Source organism: Eucalyptus grandis, chromosome 2 (assembly GCF_016545825.1).
Source record: "Eucalyptus grandis isolate ANBG69807.140 chromosome 2, ASM1654582v1, whole genome shotgun sequence".
NCBI classification, from domain to species: Eukaryota; Viridiplantae; Streptophyta; class Magnoliopsida; order Myrtales; family Myrtaceae; genus Eucalyptus; species Eucalyptus grandis.
This window is the reverse complement of record NC_052613.1, coordinates 47,800,989-47,818,395: the sequence shown is the minus strand read 5'-3', so window position 1 is coordinate 47,818,395 and position 17,407 is coordinate 47,800,989. Positions and strand designations below refer to the sequence as shown.

Below are 17,407 nucleotides of genomic sequence, written 5' to 3'. Positions count from 1 at the left end.
AATTGTCTTTCCTGTTTTAGACTGGAAACTTCAACACATTTACTAAGCGTGAAAAGTGCCCGATTACTCTTTTTATATCTAGAATTCTGATATGGAAAAATTACTTTTTGCAGCATTCACCAGAAGTGGAAGAAACTCTGTATTGACTTTTGGCCGGCATTTACAGATACAATGTACATATTCCCACAGACGTGATCTTCATTTCTGAGCACACTCTGCGGTACATCAAAATATATGTAGGAAATGGATTATTGTGCCTCAACCCTCATTCCATCATTTTACTCACCATCCAAGATTAAAGAATGGTTTAGTTGGTTTGAGTACAGACATAAATGAAGGCTTTTCGTATCCTAGATAGGAATCAATGAAATATTTGCTCGTTTCGATAACTATCCATGTTCCGCTTCATGGAATCAGAGAAACATCGCCCTGCAGTCGCTGGTTGGCTAAGTTTAAAGGGTGGGTAGATTTGTTTCTGCTATATTTTTCGACAGGATGTTCAAAAGACACGGCTAATGGTCATGGGTATAATCAGAATCTAGAAAGAATCTCTTTTGAAGGATTAGCAAATTGCCTGCATTTTCCAACAAATTGTCCACATCCTATTTGTTCATTTCTAGCATTATCAAAGCACGTGTTAATGGTTCAAAATAAGAGTGGCGCTGTGCTGGATCATTTCTCAAGGAGGATAACTTATCACTCTTCTCTTCCTCTGCAGGCCAAAGCATCTGCTGTAATTCTTAATTGAGAAAGCATTAGTTTCTACTTGAGTTTGGAAAAGTTGCCTCCATATTTGCATGTGTTTAGAAGTGCCCCGATTTGATACGGAGAAGCAAGAACAGAATACACATATTTATGCCCTTCACCAAAGTCCTTTTCTGATTTTCGGAGTGAACCACGTCTGAATTCAACATTTTTAGATACGGGTCGGCTTTCGCGGGAACTTAGGTGAGGCCACTGGAATGCTTTATTCATAGGCTTTGTTGCCACTGGTAGGAAAGGTAGTTTATGAATCTTGCCATTCTCAGACGGCAGGCTTATGAGCTGTTCTAACTTTCTAATGGGCCTCTCTCCAACATTTTCTTTAGCATTGAAATTTGACGGTTGAATTTTGTAAGTGCGGCAGCCGTTAGTCGGATTTCATGGTCCCCTGAACTCACAATCGCTGCGGGGATAATGGCGAGCGACTCCCCTGTTCACGGCTCCACTTTCCTCCGGTTTCAGCTTCTTCCTAATCATTTCCTCTGCATTGCGTGCTTCCCAGGGAAAATTCGACGGAGATGTTCGGAGATTAGGAGTCTCGATCGTCCACGCTGGTGGTGAGAATCCAAGTTTCAATGTGCCGAATCCAACTTTGCCCGTTCCTGACTCACTGAGTCTGAGGACTGTTGATTCCATTGAAAAGCAGCGAGGAAGATGAAATCGCTTCTGAATTCTTCTTCACCTCCGAGGTATCCTGCGAAGATCCTCCTGCGAGCTGGAGAGCTGGTGACGGGGCTTTTTGGGAGCTGCTATGGAAGAAGAGTGAGTGATCTCTAAGCCTGACCGAATCATTCGTGAGAACTCTGTCAATGCTGGTGTCGAACTCGCCAGACGCATAACTGCACGTTGGATTTTTTGATAAAAAAATTGAGGTTCAACAACAATCAATGCTTCCATCCGTTTAGATAATGAACTCCACCGTGACAATGAATATTTTCAATCAATTATTGCCATAACTATACGTGGCCGACTTATTGATTTTAATTCCAAAAGCCTTCAGGTCAAAGCACGCTGAATAAATGTTCTAGGATGAGCTAACAACAGCTGAATCATCTCGATCCCACCTAATTTCATGGAGTTCACGACAAGGTAGGTGGGATTGATTAATAATGGCAAATCTAAAAGTAAGACCACCAAAAACGGAATGATGTGCACAAGTTAAAGAATCAGAACAGTATCCTAACCCGTTTCAACACTAATCATTTCACTGATATGATAAGCTAAAAGCATCTCAGACTTCACGTGCTGATAGATACATATTTCGCTCATAACGCATGCTCACTTTATGATAAAATCCCATTAACACAAGGATTTAATTCTCCAACTTTCACGGCAGGTCCGCATGAGGTCTAGCTTTCTCCAGTTTTCGATTGCCTGCACATGACCTTTATATAGCCTTTTTATACTTTCTCTAAACTTAAAGAAAAGACAACCCCTGCACTTACGAATAAGCAAAACCATCACATTTCAACCTCTCCCTGTGCTATGGTGCTTATCTTCCATAAGCAATAATCCTCCTTCCTCCTTCCTCCTTCCTCTTCTTCATATCATTCACTGATGCTCTATGGACCACAGCAAACCATTGAACAAAACTCGTCATCCTATGAGCTCATACCACAAATCATTACCCATACAAAGACCTCCCTTTGCAAACCTGATTCAGCAGTTCTAGGCCAGGTAAGTAGACAACACATGCTTCACATTTAATAAGTCTGAGAATATGAGGCAAAAAGAAAAAAAGAAAGGAGAACTTGAATCATCAATATCATATTCCTGTGCCTAACCTATTAGCGACCAATTTTGGCGGAAAATCTTTGTCATGGACACCGACTGTCCTACATGGCAATTGTCACGTCGGTGATTTCTAGCCAAAATTAGCTAGAATGAGTATATTGATAAGTTGTCAAAAGGTTTATGACTAAAATTGCAAATCAATAAAAGGTTTATAACTGAATTGACAAAATCAAAATATTTAAGATTGAATTGACCATCGTACGAGTAGGTTTAAAATCTTTTGGACAATTATCTTGATACAAAACGTATATTACTCCCTACATTATACAACTTTTCTTGAATAGATAATATCTTTTGTTAAGTTGAATTTTCTCATATTTCCCAGGAAAGACTAAGGCTTCGTTTCTTTCGTGAAAAACAATTTCTCAGAAAACATTTTCCTGATTTTCCGGTGTTTATTTCACAAAAAAACGAACTAGTTATAGCAAACATTTTTCACAAAGGAAAACAAGTCTTCTAAAAAGAGGACAAAATGTTTTCCACTTTTTAAATTAGGGAAAACATTTTCCTTACTCAATCTTGTCTTATGCTCTATTAGCCCCGCTTCCTTTTTTTTTTTTTTTTTTTTTAAATTTGAATTTTAAATATTTTTTCTTTTTCTTCTTTTTCCTCTTTTTCTTTTCGTTTTCCTTTCTTCTTTTTTTTCCACCTTCTTCTGTAGTTGATCATTGACATGGCTATGGCCGGTGATCGGCCACAAGCGAGCCTTAGGCCTCACCTGGCTCACCCTCACACTTGTCGATCTCTAGCCTGCACTGGCAAGGCTAGAGGCTAGAGAGCTCGAGGCTCGCCCTCACATTCGCCTATCTCTAGCGAGCTCGTGGCAAGCTTGAGGTTCTTGCTCACTAGATCCACGAGCCAACGACGAGCATGAACCTCTAGCTCACTACTCACCAAATTAGTGAGCCAGCAGCAAGCGTGAGCCTTTAGCTTAGCCTAAGGCCGGCAAGCTAGCAGAAGCTTGGCTTTGGTCGGTTGCCGACAATAGTTGTGGCTAGCAACTAGCCAAAGAAGAAGAAGACAAAAAGAAAGGAAAGGAAAGAAAACAAAACAAAATAAAAGATAATTAAAATTTGTTTTTAAAAATAATTTAAATTTTGATTTTTAAAAATAATAATAATATCATAGTTATTGAAAAAAAAAAAATTGCATAGAGAAAAAAAAAAATTCCTTACTGAACAATGAAATAATATTTTCCATTTCATTTTCAAGTTTTAGCTGAATACTAAAAAATAATTACATTTTTCTAGAAAATATTTTTTCAGAAATGCTATATTTTCAGGGAAACAAATGGAGCCAATTTACAATATAATTTGTCTTGCTTTTTCGGCTGTGGATCTTCATTTGTCAGTGTGAAGTGTATAATCCCTATATATTTGAAGTCATCACTTAGCAAAGATTCCTATAACTTTTTAGTTCTTAAATTCAATTAAAATTTTCATTTTCATTATGCAAATTGTGCATGACATTTTGCCAAAAAACATAATGCACATATGACATATAAACCTATTGTATGAATGCCAATTTAGTCATAAACCTTTTAATTTACCCATTTAGTTCTAAACCTTTTGACGATTTGTCAATCTAGTCCTTCCGCCAATTTTGGTAAAAAATAATTAACATGAATACTAGTCATTCTATATAACACAGTTGGCGCTAATGAAAACAATTTTTGCAATTAGAAAAGTTTGAAATTTTTATAAATTTTCTTTGCTTTTCCATTTCTTTTTTTTTTTTTTTTCATTGTGGTCGGCGATAGCCACTAGGTGAAGGCTTGCAAGCTCACCAGCTGCCCCGAGGGGGAGCAAGGCAACCGCAATGAAAAAATAAGAAAATAAAAAATATTAAAAATTTCAGATTTTTTTTTAAAAATTTACAAAAATTGTCTATGTTAATGCCGATTATGTCACGTAGGATGATAGACATCCCTATTAGAGATTTTTAATCAAAATTGGCTAAAATGATCACATTGGCAAATTGTTAAAATGTTTAGAAATAATCTTATCAAATTCAAATTAAAAGGGTTAAGGCTAAATTGACATTCGTACAATTAAAAAAGTTTGAAATTTTTATAAATTTTCTTTGCTTTTTCCATTTCTTTTTTTTTTCATTGTGGTCGGCGATAGCCACTAGGTGAAGGCTTGCAAGCTCTCACCAGCTACCCTGAGGGGGGAGCAAGGCGACCGCAATGAAAAAAATAAGAAAATAAGAAAATAAAAAATATTAAAAATTTCAGAATTTTTTTAATTTACAAAAATTGTCTATGTTAACGCCGGTATGTCACATAGGATGATAGACATCCCTATTAGAGATTTTTACTCAAAATTGGCTAAAATGATCACATTGGCAAATTATTAAAATGTTTAGAAATAATCTTATTAAATTCAAATTAAAAGGTTTAAGGCTGAATTGACATTTGTACAATAAGTATAAAACTTTTTTGACAATTATCACCCTGGAAATTGTGCATGACACTCTACAAGTTAATCTTAGTTCAAGGCATGAAATCTAAAATTTATATAAAAGTTGGCTTTGCATCAAGTTTTCTTTCCAATAGGTGTTTAGTATTGTGCAAATGATTATATTATGTATATTATTATTCTTTTAACGTCCTCAATTTTGTGGTTTTACAGCGTAAGGAGCATTTTTAGCAATTGGTTTTGGATGTTATATATTCCGGTTGCCATAATCGCACACACGAACGAGTGGTCGGCTTGTCTCTGTCGCTTGATGGAACCGTTTATTTGTAATGGATCTAATAGACAAGTCCTTTCTTGTCTTCAGGATAGTTTTGGTGGCACGACTGTAACCCTCTAGAAATTCTCTTATAAGGAAATCAGGTAAAGGGTTTGAAGAACCATTTGTGAATTGGATATCAAGATCAAAAACTAATAGGATGGCTGCCATCTTGCAAAAATATGTGTTGGTGCAGTGTTTAAAATATCTTTTCATAATACTTCTTTTGTTCATTTGCAATCAATACGTAAGAGAAATTTGGAAGATTTCTTCAACAATTAGAATGGGTACAGTTTAAAGGTTATATACATAAATATTGCCAAATAATCGATGAAAGTTCTTTAACTTTTTTTGGCCAATCAAACACATACATACATACAGACATACATACATACATATTTATATTATTTTTAGTCATGTTGGTCCTGAGATTAGACTATGTATAAAAACAATGATGTGGCATTCTACATCAACGCATGACAGATATTAAATTCTGACGGAAGAAAAAATATGGAAAATCGAAAACGAAAACCGTATGAGAGAAAAAGCCAGCGTTTATAGTTAGGTCTGACGAGGAGAGAGAGACGCTTGCTTTGAGCTCAGTGAAGATTGTCACCCTTCATTGAGTTGCACCATTATTGATCGAGATACCACGTGACCGTTAAATCGAAAATAAATTAGAGACCGATTACACTTGACATGTCATAAAATTTAGACAATTATATAATGATATGGTCTGCATAAACTAAATTAGATATTAACTTATTCTTATTTTGATAATTTGACGGAGTTCACGAGGCTTGCATAAGTGAGATGGTGATGTCATGATCTATGTGATGCATGATGATTATGGTCAAGCTTGAGAAATTGAAGATAGTAAGGTGTACAAAGTTAATACACTTGCGGCAAAACAAAGATGTAATTCAGAATCTCGCTTGTTTGAAGAGTTTAGCCATCAACAATTATTTGGAATTCGTATATTTTGTGACTGGAGAAGGAGATATAGAGCTGCTAAGTAACCTTGAGACTATCAAATTGACAAGTTGCATCAATTTAGAGAAGCTCCCAAGCAAGATGCACACCCTCTCCTCTCTTAGAGGCATGACAGTCAATAACTATCCAAAACTCGTGTCCTTTCTCGAAACAGGCATACCAATATACTACAAGGTGTTATGATCTTTACTCATAGGATTAATTGTTCATCTAGATGAAGCAAGCAGCATCAGTCATACCCATGGTAACATGATGTATTGTGTACAAGAATTAACAATTTCCGGATGCAATTCTCTGCCATTTAGCAAGGGTAGATTTTTACCCCGACCCTCAAGAGACTTGCAATTTGGAACTGGAGGAGAGTGGAGTCACTTGCGGAGATAAATGTTGACCATTTTCAATCGATTCAAGAGATTGAAATTACGGGTTGTAGGAATGTGAGCAGTTTACCCCAGTGGCTACACACTGTCTCATCTCACTTCCTCGATATTGGATAGTTATCCTGCTCTAAAGCTGGAGTGCTTTCCTCCTCTTCCACCCAGCATCTTGAAAGTTTGTCTTTGGGATGTCCGAAGATAAAATCATTACCTAATGAGTTCCATTGACTTTCATGTCTCTGAGATCTGGAAATTTCTGAATGTGAGAGTATTACACGCTTCCCCAATAGAGGATTGCCGTCCCAGCTACAGGAACTCGGTGTATGGGGATGCAGGAATAAGAAGCAGCCGGTGAGGAAGTGGCTTACCCCCCTCACCTCCCTTCAATATTTGAGGATCGACGGTAGCGCTAGAGGTGTGGGAGGGGAGAAGGATCTTCTACTTCCGCTCCTTCCTCTCTACTCCATCTCAATATCTCATATATGGGGAATGTGGAAAGACTGTCTAGCAGTCTGGCAGCTCGCTCCCTCTCTCCGGACCTTATGGATCGTACGATGCCCGAAACTGAGGGAATTGCCCTCGGATGGCCTCCCTCCCTCCGTGGAGCTACTCTGCATAGTATAATGTGGGATTCTCAAGGAGCGATGCGCAAAACTGACCGGCTGCAATTGGCACCTCATTCGCGAAATTCATGAAGTTATATTAAATTGTATAATATCTGAGCCGGCTCTTTGAAAATGGTTCGGATTTTAGACCCAGGAATTATTAACTTGAACAGCGTTTTATAATTTGAGCAGATTAGGCAAGCTAAAGCTTTTGGGCCTAACTGGGGGTGTAAAAAATACTGCTTCATCGTCGTCTCCTTCCACCTGTTGTCTGCACGTTAATCACCTATGACAGCGCCCTTGAGATGCATCTCTCCGTCCACACACGACTAGAGCCTTCCCTCGTCGACAAGGACAAGTGGCGACGACAACAAGCCGGGATCTGAGGCTCGCCTCCAGTGGAGCTTTGACCGAGCCGTAGATTTCAGTATCTGGTTGCCTTCTTCTAGCGCTTCACGTGGGCGGGGGAAGACGATTCATGAACGATGAATCATGCAATTTTTCTCTTTTGCTGAATGTCCGGGTGTTTAAACTCATGTTCTGCTTTGGGTTTGGATCTTGCATCAGTTTTCGGGTAAATCCATTCGTCCTCGGACTCTGTTTTTCTTTCTTTTTGTTGGGTTCGTTAGTCTATCTTCCTACATTGTTAAGGATTCGACTTCTGCTTTTTCGCGTGACCCGGTTTTTGTTTGCTTTTGCTGGTGCAGGTTTGAGACTCAAGCAAAATAGGCAGGATTTGGTCCTCGACTTGAAGGAAGTCCTGAACTTCTCGGAATCGGACTCGACGGTTCGCATTCCAGAACTTCGAGCTGAATTTCCGAGAGATTTGTCTTTTCTCGCGTTCAACGAGGATTGGAGCCCCAATTAGGCTTGATCGGAGGCGTTCAGCAACGATTGGAGGATGAGGATGCCAGTGCCGCCAGGGGCGACCCAGCACCAGCTGTACTCGGTGCCGCCCACAGGTTGGGTCACGGGCTCCGACGGCAACGGACATGGGAACAGCAAATGTGGGTGAGAGACACCCAGATTGAGTTTCGCACTTCCAGTAGTAGCAAGCAGGCCTTACTATGCTTTTGTATGAGTAAGTGTGATAATTCAATTATTTGTCCATATTTTACAGTTCTTCTCTGTCCTACTTCACACTAGTCCAAGAGCATCAATTCACTGATTCACATATCGTGTGGCAGCATGTTTGTCAATTACATTATGAGTGTTTTGGAGCCAATAAATTTTCTGATAAGATCAGTGAATTCTATTTTGAGATTGAGAGATTGCTTTGCAAGAGACTGAGGGCTAAATATTGTGCGAGTTATTGGTGTATTTGGAGGCTGGGTAAAATTAAGAGTATTTGAGTAACTTGGGTGGTTGTAGTGTCTGGTGTTTGATTTATTAATTTTGTTTATTATTGTGTTTGGTGGCTTGTTTTTTCGCAATGATATGAATACTTAAATTTAATGGGCCAGGTGATGATCTTCAACTGCTTTCTTTATTCTTCTTGCTGTCAGTTCAGACTTTTTGGTCATGGAGTATTCATTGGAATTTAGAACAGGATCTCTCCTGAAGGGTTGGTACATTCCCTCGTTCACCCTCCTTTGGTTTGTGCCTTTGTGGATAAAATCTGTCAAGTCCATCAGAATAACAATAAACTCTTGTTTATACATGTGATCTCATGAAGATTTCTATACCTCAATATTTTTCATTAAAATCAAGTATGATCTTCCCATTTACTACTCCTATTCCACTCTTCTACTCGTAGTCACTTCTCTTCACAGATTTGGCATCAGTTCCCCTATCTATTTAAATGATTTTCATGAATTCATCAATCCAGCAAAAAGATCATAAATCTGGGATGCTATTAATGTTCTCTTGCTTTTGAATTTGGATTCTCAGCTTATTTTTGCATTCTAGCAGTTTTCTGCACTCATCCAATTCTTTTGTTCTCACTATGCTCGGTCTCATCCTCCAAGATTCTCTCAATCTTGTTTACCTTGCAGATTTTATTGGACTTACATCAGTGAAGTTTGTTGGTAGGACCCGGCAACCTATGGAAAGGTCTGTGTACCCTTCCTTCACTGTCGCCTCTCTAGTATTAAGTCTAGGAGAAGATGCTGAAGGGGGGGACCCTGGATGTGAGACTCTTCCTCATTGTAGAGATGAAGGGACATGCAACTACAGGCTTTCTTGTTAAGATGTTGACTTTTTGTCGAAACTTTCCATGATAGTTGGTTCTCAAATTACTCATGGGGATAGAGGTATGTATATATGTTCTCTTCCCCTGTTCAATAAGTGTCTGTTTTTCCCCTGGTGAATCAATCCACTAGATGAATGTCAAGTCTGGACATAATTAATTTGATAAATAGATAGCAAAGATAAGTTTGAAAATGTTTGAAAGTTGCATCACATCAAAAAAGTGTGGCTCAGGACTTCAGATGGATAGAGCAAGTTCATGTCATGTCAATGGCAGTTAGGTGCTTTCAATCCTCTTTCCTGTTTTAGTCTGGAAACTCCATTCAAATACATTTACTAAGTTGTGGAATGTACCTGACTAGTTTCCCTTATATCTCTGACTCTGATATGTGAAAATTACTTTTGCAGCATTCACCAGAAGAGGAAGGAACTCGGTATTAACTTTCTGTCTGCATGTACTGATACAAAGCACTTATTCCACACGCAATCCTCTCATTTCTCAGCATACTGTGGCACACATCGAGATCTATGGGGGAAACAGATTTACTGCGCCTCAACCCTTCCATTCCAGCATTTTACTACCATCCAAGATTCAGGAATGGATTAGTTGGTTTGAGTACAGACACAAATGAAGGCGTTTTGCATCCTGGGTAGCACTCAATGAAATCTTTGTCCATTGTTCATTTTGGTAATTATTCATATTCTTCTTCATGGAATCAAAGATGCATGCCCTGCAGTCGCTGGTAGGCAAAGTTTAAAGGGTGGGTAGATTTGTATCTGCTATTTCTTTTGACAGGCTGTTTGAAAGACATGGATAATGATCATGGGGTACAATCAGAATCTAGAAAGAATCTCTTCTGAACAATTAGCATATTGTCTGCATTCTCGTCACTTATGTTGTTCGTCATCATTTCCCTAGTTATCTCATTGACATGATTATGTCCACATTCTGTTGTGCGCAAGGGATCAGTTCTACGCAAGGGGGGCACTAAGTTATACGTTAGATATACTCTTGTGTCAGGTTAAGCTTTTAACAAGTGCATTTGTCTAACATGCAGCAATCAAATCAAATAGCATGACCAATCAGCCAACCCTATGTTCTTGTTTGGTTCTTTCTTCTAGTAATTTTTTATGGTCTGGAAGACTTTCAGACAAGGATTATAAGCCTCTCATAAGATCATCAATTTACAACAAGGTTTAAAGATTGGACTGTTAAATATGTTATTGATGGTCTGGTTATCTATTAGTGTCAACTCTTTTTGTTGCCCAAGAAAGTAATTGAAATGGTTGGAAGAGTTGGGAAAATTTTGGAACTCGATATTATTTATATGGTGGGTAATGGAGATAATATTTCTCTTTGGTATGACTTGTGGCATCATGCTGGGATCTTGCCGGAATTATTTCTCAAGCAGAATATCTTATGATTCTGCTCTTCCTCTGCAGGCCAAAGGATCTGCTGCAATTCATAACTCTCATTGGAAATGGCTTGCCGCTAGGTCTGAAGAGTTGGTCTTCATCCAGACTGCAGTTTGTGGTGTGGTTTTTTCTAATTTCTCAGCTGCAGACAAGATTGTATGCACAGAATCTTTAAATAGTTGCTTTGACTTTTTTTTTTTGCTGGGGAAATTGTCAGAATGCTGATGTTGACTGGCACAAACTTGTGTGATGCTCCCCTAATGTGTCAAGATTTGGCTTCAATTCATTCTTGGTTAGTATTACATGATAAAATCCCTGCTTTAAGAGGATTAACAGTTGGTCTGTTGGGAATACAAGATCTCTCTGCTTGCTCTGTAATCTAAGTTTTGAATTTTGCTCCCATCTAAATTTTTTGTGTAGTTTCTCTAATGAAGCACGGAGGAAGGTCATAATTCTGTCAAATTAATCAACCAATCTTGCTGTCATCTAATTCTCAATGTTTAATGTTGTAAACTTTATCAAGTTCTCTGTCAAGCATAGTTTTCAGAGTTACCTTGGTCTCAAAATAAGATTGGCACTGATAAGCATCATAGGTTTTCTCTTGCCTGGAACCTAAGTTTGTGAAACTGTCTAGCTAGAGTAAGACTTGTTTGAGGTTATGCCTATTGTTGGTTTTTTCGCTCGTAAAATTGCATGTTATGCTCTGTGTCATCTCTATGCTTGTGATTGTAGATAGATGTCAATTTCAACCCTCTTCTTTTCGGGTCCAATTTTTATGCGGTCCATTTATTCACCTTTGCATTTATCTAAATAGTTATTGGAGGAAGAAGCGCAATCGATGAAAAGGATTTGTTATAAGATTAAAAAGAGAATAATTTATTGACTACAAGATATAAAGATAGACATTACATCATATTGCTCTTTTCTTTTTTGTGCCTTTATGGTAATTTCACTCAATCACAGCCGTAGGAATGGTCATTTGAAATTCGGACATTTTCTTCTAGTTATTCGCCATAATATCATCATCACTTCAAAGAAGAAATTATTTGGAATGGTCGGTGGTGTGCGTGCTTGGGCTTATTTTTAAATGTAAGTTTGCCGATGAAGACCTCTTCCAAGAAGCAGCCCTATGTCTTTGACAAGAAAATCCAACTTATTTACTGTTAGAGCATTCACGCAGAGTAATAGGTGTTGACCAAGTACAGCTACCTGACCGCATTGGAATCTTCCAATCTTATGATTATTCAAAACTTATCGCATTTGCCGTAAATTGATAGAATTGGTATTTTCTATGCATGCTACATGAAAAAGTTCTCTCTTTGCCTTAAGCGGTCTTTCACTTTCGATAATTATAAAATTCTTGCAACGGATGGGCAATTTCTCTGAGTTTCAAGTGATTTAACTGCTTATGCTTCGAGCAATTGATTGTCCAATGCATCATTTTACTTCTAGGATATGTTGTTTGTTGACGAAGACACGGGATACATGTTCAGAATTCAGAGCTTGGTTTCTTATTGCATCTGCAGGTTACTGTTTTCAAGCAATTTGCTAGTAAATTAGCATCTCTGAATGAAAAGTTGATCGGTATTAAAGTGGGTGACTTCTGGTGAGGCGAATGTTATTTACGTTCTGGCTTTGTCTTTGATATTTACACACGACATGTCCAAAACTTTTAGCCGCTCCATTTCAGCTATGTGAAGGATGGATTTGTTTTAGGGCAGCTCTTGGGAAATTGATTTACAGTCACACTATGGTAGGAGACCCAACAAGAAGCGCCAGTAGCTACTTCAATAGAACGAAGACCCCACCAACCAAAAATACAATTCTATCATCCAAATGAGATAATGAAACACGGAAAAAAATTATTGGCTTATCAAATTATCTATTGAGCCATGAAAAAGATTCAACAAAAAACACAAAATCCTCATTTACTGCACAAATACAGACGGACAACAAGCTCCTAGGACATCTAAAGCCCACTTTGAGCATAAGAATGTGATAATTCAACATGAAATCAATATGAATCCAAAGCGTCACTTTCTTCCATGGATATACATTCTGCAGAGGTCCAAGTAACAATTAGTAATACCAAACAGCTACTGATTTTATTTGACTCAAATCATCCTATCAAATAATTTTGTTTCAAGCCTTGAGACGACCCAATTTGATGGAAAGGGATTGCAACATCAATGCAGCATCTCTCTATATGTTCACATGACTAAAACACTTTTATAATGAGATCAAAATCCTCACATTTTACAAATGAACAAAAGCAACAAGCAAGCACCATTGTTATGTTTAAGGCTTGAAACAATGACATCTTGATTAAATTTCAATATCCACAAAGCATTATACATGTCCATCTAACTATACATGTTTGTGGGCACCTAAAGGACTATGTATAAAACATCATATATCTACCATCCGTACCAGAACTTCTCATGTCAAGCAGCTTAGACGAGCTATACCATGTACATTTTCCAAAGCGAGCTCAACATCAGTTGACGCAGCAAACGCACACCAGAAGAGCGAACAAATGGACATGACGAGCATTTGACATATTCAAGCACCCATAAGCAGCGAGCAACAGAGTATGCCTATAGGCGCAAATTTCTTCGCATTTCAATCAACTATATACAGGAAGCCACAGTAAGACAACCAACGCAACTTCAATTTGGACATCAAAACGTTTGTAAACAGAATGAAACAGGAACTATCTACGATTGACTCGGGCATTCCGTCTAACAGGTTGTGAGCAAGCGGTATGAAGCACACCACAAACAGAAAAGCTTACAATTTGGAGAAACCAGGTGACGTAGGATACTCAGCTAGACAATAGTAGAGAGAAAACCCGAGTTCTAAGAACAGACAACAATCGAAAGAACAATTTGAAGCTCTTGGCAAAAGGCGATGCAGAACAACCACATGATTGAGTCTCAGTGAATCGACCGTACCCTACGTTACGAAGATATATCCTCGAGTTATTGAAACAGAGGTTAATATCCGCTACGGCTGCAAAACATCACCATCAGGACACATATCAAAACTACGAGATGGGCATCGAAAGGTGTCGATAAATATTTATTAAAACTAAAATCTTGGGCAATGTTCGATTAATATGCTTGGAAGAGGCTTGATTTGAGGCCAGCACTTCTTTTTTTCTTTTTGCAGGAGCAGAAAGAATATCAACGTTGAAAAGAGTTGGAGGAGGAGGAGGGTAAGGAACAAACAAAAGGAACAGACAAATCAGAAACATGAAGTGGCAAAAAGTCTTTCCCCTTGAAAAATCATCGCATTAACTTTAAAAAAAAAAGAATGTTTCACCTTAGAGTTATGTTTAATAAGAGTATTGCACCGAAAATATTTCTTATTTTAAAATATCTATTAAGCGTAATGGAAAATAAGCCGACTATATAGGAAAATGTAAAATAATTACTCAATCAATTACCGGAGCAAATGTACCCTTGAAGATTTTGTTAAAATGCCACGACAACTTTGCATTTTCGAAAATCACTCCGGCATCCCACTCCCCAGTTAGATTAGATTTGGAAACTTGAATAATATACATTGTTCCTACTGACGTGTGGTGCCACATCGTAGGTTAGAAACGTTGCCAAGATGAAATGGAGTTGACCTCCTTTGATCTTGACCAAATCCATGACTTCCTTCGGTTTCCGCTTAAATCAGGTTGGCTTGAACTTGGGGCAGGCTTTCCTTCCTAAAATGGGGTGCGACATGTCGTTTTAGCTCTCCTAACTTGACCCGGCTCATCAATATCAGCATTTTCGGCCCCTTGAGTTGAAAAGACATAAAAGAGGCAAAGTATATTTCATGCCATTTTCTGGTTGAGCCACTGATGGGGCGCATGCAAAGAGTCGTTTCTGTAATTTAACCAAAGCTGAAGGTGAGTATGTTTTCCACCTAAAATTAGGGAACCAAGTCATTGCTACATGGTGCAGCTCTTCAGATCTGCTGAATGATTTTATCCGGGCTAGGTGATTAATGGATTCAGCTTTTCTCATCTCTACCAGCGCTTTGGAAGTGAGTTCTGCTCCAACTCATGATATCGGTTCAGCATGACTTCGAGGAGAGTGAAAAAACTGCTGTGAGCACGATTCTTGATCCGAGGAGAGGGGAATATCCTTTTAATGTTTCCAGTCTTTGACATTGCATAAGTTTAGAGGGCTTCCTGTTTCTTTTTCCCGTCTGAGCTCTAGTCTGGCAGCTGCTCACAAAATGAAAGGACTCGCTCTACTTGGACGCCTTCATTTTGTACAGTAACTTGGAATTTCGATTTTCATCTTTACTTGAGCCCGCATTATTGAGCGTATAAGTCAATCGTTTGCTGTTGGAACTTGTTTTTGGCTAATGATAGAACACTCCATGCATGTAAAGCACGGAGTTTTTCCGCTGCTCCCCTGGAATTTCTGAAACACATTTAGGATGTTTGTGTGATCCGGTCAGATATGAGAATGGCCCTTTTAGCTCGAGTGGACTTAGGAGACCTAAAGTTATCCCGAAAATTAAACTCAAGATGATTGCTCGTATTTATTTTTCCGAAAGAGAAAATTGGTGATAATAGTGCACGATGTCGAGTAAATTTCTCATTATTTTTTTATTGGATAAGCCTCTCAAGGTCTTCCTCACTACCTACCACATATCCCATTTAAGAGCAGTTTCTGCTCATTGGGCATAACACTAACCCAGTTTATTTTGGTATGTCGGATGGAATTCTCCATAACAAGTATGGCAGGAGGTTACAGGTTCAGAAAGCCAGTGGACTATGTATGGTATGGTCTGGCTTTTCCTGTTATATTCTGTCCCCATCTTTCTCAAATATCTTGTTCCTTGGATATGAAAGTTCTGAGATTGTTTTCTCTCAGCAACATTGTTTTCTGCCGTTGCAGGGAGATGCCTCGCAGGGTAGTTGAAGGGAAGTACTTTGTGAATTGAAACGAAGGCAATAATCCATTAGAAAGAGAACTCGAATCATCATTATTTTATACTTGTGCCTAATCTAGCAATGACCAATTTTGGCCAGAAATATCTAATGTGAATATCGGCTGTCCTATGTGGTACAATCATCATATCAGTAATTTATAGCCAAAATTAGCTAAAATAACTATATTAGTAAATCGTCAAATTTTTTAAGATTAAATTGACAAATTATCAAAAGAATTAGGACTGAATTGATAAAATCGAAAAATTTATGATTGAGTTGGCCACCGTATAATAAATTTAAGATTTTTGAATAATTATCCCGAACAAAAAAAAAAAAATGTCTATCACTCCCTACATTATACAATTTTACTTAAGTAGATATTATCTTATGTTAAGTTTCGTTGAATTTACTCATAATTCCCATGGAGACTAAGATTTACAAAATATTTCGTCTCGCTTTTGGGTTGTGATCCTGCATTTGCCATTTGTGAAGTGTACTATCCTATACATGTGAAGCTGTCACGTAACGAGCATTAATCTCCTAAAGCTTTTCAGTTTTTAAGTTTAATTAAAATTTTCATCTTCCTTTTGAAAAATGTGCATGACATTTTACCATATCTTGTACAGATGTCACATAAACATATTGTATGAATGTCAATTTAATTATAAATCTTTTAATTTGATCAATTTAATTATAAACATGTTGACGTTTTGCCAATGTTGTGCTTTAAGCCAATTTTGGTCAAACATAGTTGACATGAACACTGGCCATCATACGTGACACAACTAATGCTGATGTGGATAACTTAAAAAATGATAAATTTTATTTTCTTTTTGTATTGGTTGAAGGTTTCTGAGCCCTCACCGGTCGTAGGAGGCGATCTAAATGTGATTCCAGCAAATTCAACATGTGAACTCGATAAAAATACATCATATTCAATTCAGTTCCATACAAAAGATTCTCGGCCACATCTAGCAATACTCAAAATTGAATTTATGTCATGAGAACGCTGAATGTAGATCTAGACCGAGACAGAAAGAAATCAAAGTGCATAGCTCCTGTGTAGATTCTCATTGCAAGACAACAGACTTAAGGAACGCCTATACAGCAAAAACGATCAACATGAACTCATATACAATGAGGAAAGCGATGCAAGCGAACTATAAATGAGCCAATTTCATAACAGGAAGCCCTCGGTCACGAACACAATACGCGATTTAAGCATTGTAACGCGCGCGAGTTTGTTTCCAACGTTTAGAGCGATAGAGAGGGGGAGAGGGAGCGGTTCCGATGAGATGGACTAGGCTCAATATAAATCTTTATGTGTTTCACCGAATTGGGCTTAATGGGCTTCATTAGAACTTGCCTAGGCTGCTCTTATGGATCTGATGGGCTGAGACGAATTGTGCCAGGTGCTTGATGGGCTCGACTTGTGGTCTGCTGCGCTTGTGGTCGGATCGAGCTGGGCTGGAACAAGGTGATCAAACCGGGCTGGAGTGATGGGCTTTGATGGACCTGGTGCTTCATTGTGTTTATTTTCTATTCTATTTTTCATCATTATGTTTCCATTTTTTATTTATCTTTAGTTTATTTTT

General features: G+C 38.1%; 2 long non-coding RNA genes across 2 annotated transcripts in view; both read left to right on the top strand.

Annotated features, from left to right (window-relative positions):
* Nucleotides 1–11,046, top strand: part of LOC120290300 — a 30,014-nt gene extending 18,968 nt beyond the window's left edge. The window contains exon 4 of the long non-coding RNA XR_005548168.1: nt 10,898–11,046. This is a non-coding gene — a long non-coding RNA (uncharacterized LOC120290300). The remainder of the gene's footprint in view (nt 1–10,897) is intronic.
* A 4,289-nt stretch (nt 11,047–15,335) lies between these two features.
* On the top strand, nt 15,336–15,941 carry LOC120290338. The gene is made up of 2 exons (XR_005548254.1): nt 15,336–15,660; nt 15,778–15,941. It is a non-coding gene; the product is annotated as an uncharacterized LOC120290338 (long non-coding RNA).
* The last annotated feature ends 1,466 nt before the right edge of the window (nt 15,942–17,407 follow it).